Below are 3,806 nucleotides of genomic sequence, written 5' to 3' on the forward strand. Positions count from 1 at the left end.
CTTTTCTTGATGAAGCAACGAGTCATGGTTATATTTCTTTACAGTTAGAAAGAAATTAGAAACATAAGATGTCCTAAGTTCAGTTGCATCAGAGATACCTGATAACATTTTTTATATTTCAAACAAATACAATTAGATGATTTTGTCTTTAAATTGAAAGCCTTTTTGCGGTGACTACTTGACTAAACACGCAACTTTCCAGGATTTTCATCTGTATCACACTTCATGCTTATCGCACAGAAAATTCAATTATTTCTCCATCTGAAGTTTACAGGAGCACATGATTTGCTGCCTATGCTTTGTTCCATACAATTTACTTTTATTCAACTCTGTGTAAATAAATGATTATTAAAATTGGATCTGTTTTTGCAGGTGTTTTGTTAAAAGCTGAAATCCATCACAGCACATAATCCAAGGATGAAGACCCCTGAGGTGCTGAAGAACCGTTCGACTGGGCTTCATATCCATCGGAACATCGGGAGATCCCCGATGTTCATCATGTTATATTATTAAGTTTGCCTATATCTTTTTATTAGTTTTAAAGTGGAAGCACTTATTTTCTTAGGATGTAAAACATTGTTTGGAGAAATTAATCATAGAACTGACCTTCCAGAGATTAACGTAAGGAGTAGCTGCACGCCTGCACTAGTTTGTATATAAAAACAATTAATATTCGCCTCAACTGCCATATAATTAACATTGATATCGGTTCTGATGCAGCCATCGGTCTCATAGCCATAGTTGGAAAACAAATCCAAGGTGTAGTCCTTTTTAAAAATAACTAAATAGCGGCATATAGTATTGTCTTATGTAACAATACATATTGCTGCTTTCTACGAGATTGATGCCAGAATAATGGATGGTTGTGGCTGTAGTTGTGACCCCTTCTCCGAAGTCTACATCGTATGACATAGCCACATGGTGCATCGAATAATAGTAGCCACGGTTTTTTTAAATCTTTGTACACCCCGTTGCAACGCACGGGCAATTTTCCTAGTTATCTTTAAAAGAGTCATGGTGATCGACACCAATTCCTTATTTCGCCATTATCTTGGCTAGCGTCATGTGCTAGGGAAAGATCTATATTCATATATCAACTTGGAAGTAAGTAATCATGAATTATTATTGTTGACATTACCCTTGAGGTAAATAGTTGGGAGGCGAAACTATAAGCCCCAATCTTTCTTTGTGTCCAACTGAAACTTTGATCTCGTGTGAGTTTTAGCAATTGTAGAAGACTAAAAGATGATTGAGTATGTGGATTTGCTTTACAAGCTCTTATTTGACTCTTTCCGATGTTATGATAAATTGCAACTACCTCAATGACTAAAGACTATTGGTTGTTAATTCTCAGTAAGGTTCTTGATCCATACTTTACATCGTGAAGGAGTTGTCACTTTAGTATAAGAGATTATATGACGATATTGTTGTTCTAATTATGTTCATGATGCTTGCATGTCCGTATTTTATTTTATGGACACCTCTATCTCTAAACATGTGGGCATATTTATTGATCTCGGTTTCCGCTTGAGGAAAAGCGAGGTCTAAGCTTGGGGGAGTTGATACGTCCATTTTGCATCATGCTTTTATATTGATATTTATAGCATTATGGGCTGTCATTACACATTATGATACAATACTTATGTATTTTCTCTCTCATTTTATAAGGTTTACATGAAGAGGGAGAATGCTGGCAGCTGGAATTCTGGGCTGGAAAAGGAGCAAGTTTGAGATACCTATTCTGCACAACTCCAAAAGCCGTGAAAATCAGCGAGGAATTATTTTGGAATATATAAAAATATTGGGAGGAAGAAATACTAGAGGGGAACCACCAGGAGGTCACGAGCCTGCCAGGCATGCCCCACCCCCCTAGGCGCGCCTGGGTGGCTCGTGGGCCCCCTGTTACCCCTCTGGCTCCCATCTTCTGCTATAAGGAGGGTTTCATCCCAGAAAAATCAAGGGAGAGTTTTCGGGAAGAAACGCCGCCGCCACGAGGCGGAACTTGAGCAGAACCAATCTAGAGCTCCGGCAGGGCCGTCCTGTCGGGGAAATTTCCCTCCCGGAGGGGGAAATCGTCGCCATCGTCATCACCAACACTCCTCTCATCGGAGGGGACTCACCTCCATCAACATCTTCATCAGCACCATCTCATCTCCAAACCCTAGTTCATCTCTTGTACCCAATCTCCGTCTCGCGACTCCGATTGGTACTTGTAAGGTTGCTAGTAGTGTTAATTACTCCTTGTAGTTGATGCTAGTTGGTTTACTCGGTCGAAGATCATATGTCCAGATCCTTAATGCTATTCAACACCTCTCTGATCATGAACATAATTATGCTTTGTGAGTAGTTACGTTTGTTCCTGAGGACACGGGATAAGTCTTGCTATAAGTAGTCATGTGAATTTGGTATTCGTTCGATATTTTGATGCATTGTATGTTGTCTTTCCTCTAGTGGTGTTATGTGAACGTCGACTACATGACACTTCACCATTATTTGGGCCTAGAGGAAGGCATTGGGAAGTAATAAGTAGACGATGGGTTGCTAGAGTGACAGAAGCTTAAACCCTAGTTTATGTGTTCCTTCGCAAGGGGCTGATTTGGATCCCCTAGTTTAATGCTATGGTTAGACTTTGTCTTAATTCTTCTTTCGTAGTTGCAGATGCTTGCGAGAGGGGTTAATCATAAGTGGGATGTTTGTCCAAGTAAGGACAGCACCCAAGCACCGGTCCACCCACATATCAAACTATCAAAGTAGCGCATGCGAATCATATGAACATGATGAAAACTAGCTTGACAGAAATTCCCATGTGTCCTTGGGAGCGCTTTACCTTATATAAGAGTTCGTCCAGGCCCGCCCCTTGCTACAAAAGGGATTGGGCCATCTTTCTGCACCTTTTTACTATTGTTACTTGCTATCCGTTACGAATTATCCTATCACACAACTATCTGTTACCGATAATTTCAATGCCTGCAGAGAATACCTTGCTGAAAACCACTTGTCATTTCCTTCTGCTCCTCGTTGGGTTCGACATGCTTACTTATCGAAAGGACTACGATATATCCCCTACACTTGTGGGTCATCAATGCTCCTATTTTATTTCTACTTTCACGATGTCAAATGTCGTGAATAGCTTAAGGATCATCATATCTATCCTTGATATGTTACAGTTCATCCCGAAGCTCTAGTAGCTTGGTTGCAGTGACTTTGGAGAACCATCACTATCTCATCTGAAAGATTAACTCCCACTCGATACAAGCGATTGTAGCATTCAGACAATCTGAGCACATGCTCAACGATTGAGCTTTTCTCCCTTACTTTGTAGATAAAGAATATCGTCGGGGGTCTCATACCTCTCAACAAGGGCACGAGCATGAAATCCCAATTTCATCTCTTGGAACATCTCGCATGTTCTGTGACGTTCAAAACGTCTTCGGTGCCTCAATTCTAAGCCGTTCAAGCATTACGCACTGAACTATCATGTAGTCATCAAAAACTGTGTATGTCAGATGTTTGCAACATCCACAGACGACGCTCGAGGTTCAGCACACCGAGCGGTGCATTAAGGACATAAGCCTTCTGTGCAGCAATGAAGACAATCCTCAGTTTGCGGACCCAGTCTGCATAATTGCTAATATCACCTTTCAACTAAATTTTCTCTAGGAACATATCAAAAATAGTAGAGCTACAACACAGGCTACAACATAATTTGCAAAGACCTTTTGACTATGTCCATGATAATTGAGTTTAGCTAATCATATTACTAGTAACTCCCACTCAAAATAGACATCCCTCTAGTCATTCGAGTG

The sequence above is a fragment of the Hordeum vulgare genome, chromosome 4H (assembly GCF_904849725.1).
Source record: "Hordeum vulgare subsp. vulgare chromosome 4H, MorexV3_pseudomolecules_assembly, whole genome shotgun sequence".
NCBI lineage: Eukaryota > Viridiplantae > Streptophyta > Magnoliopsida > Poales > Poaceae > Hordeum > Hordeum vulgare.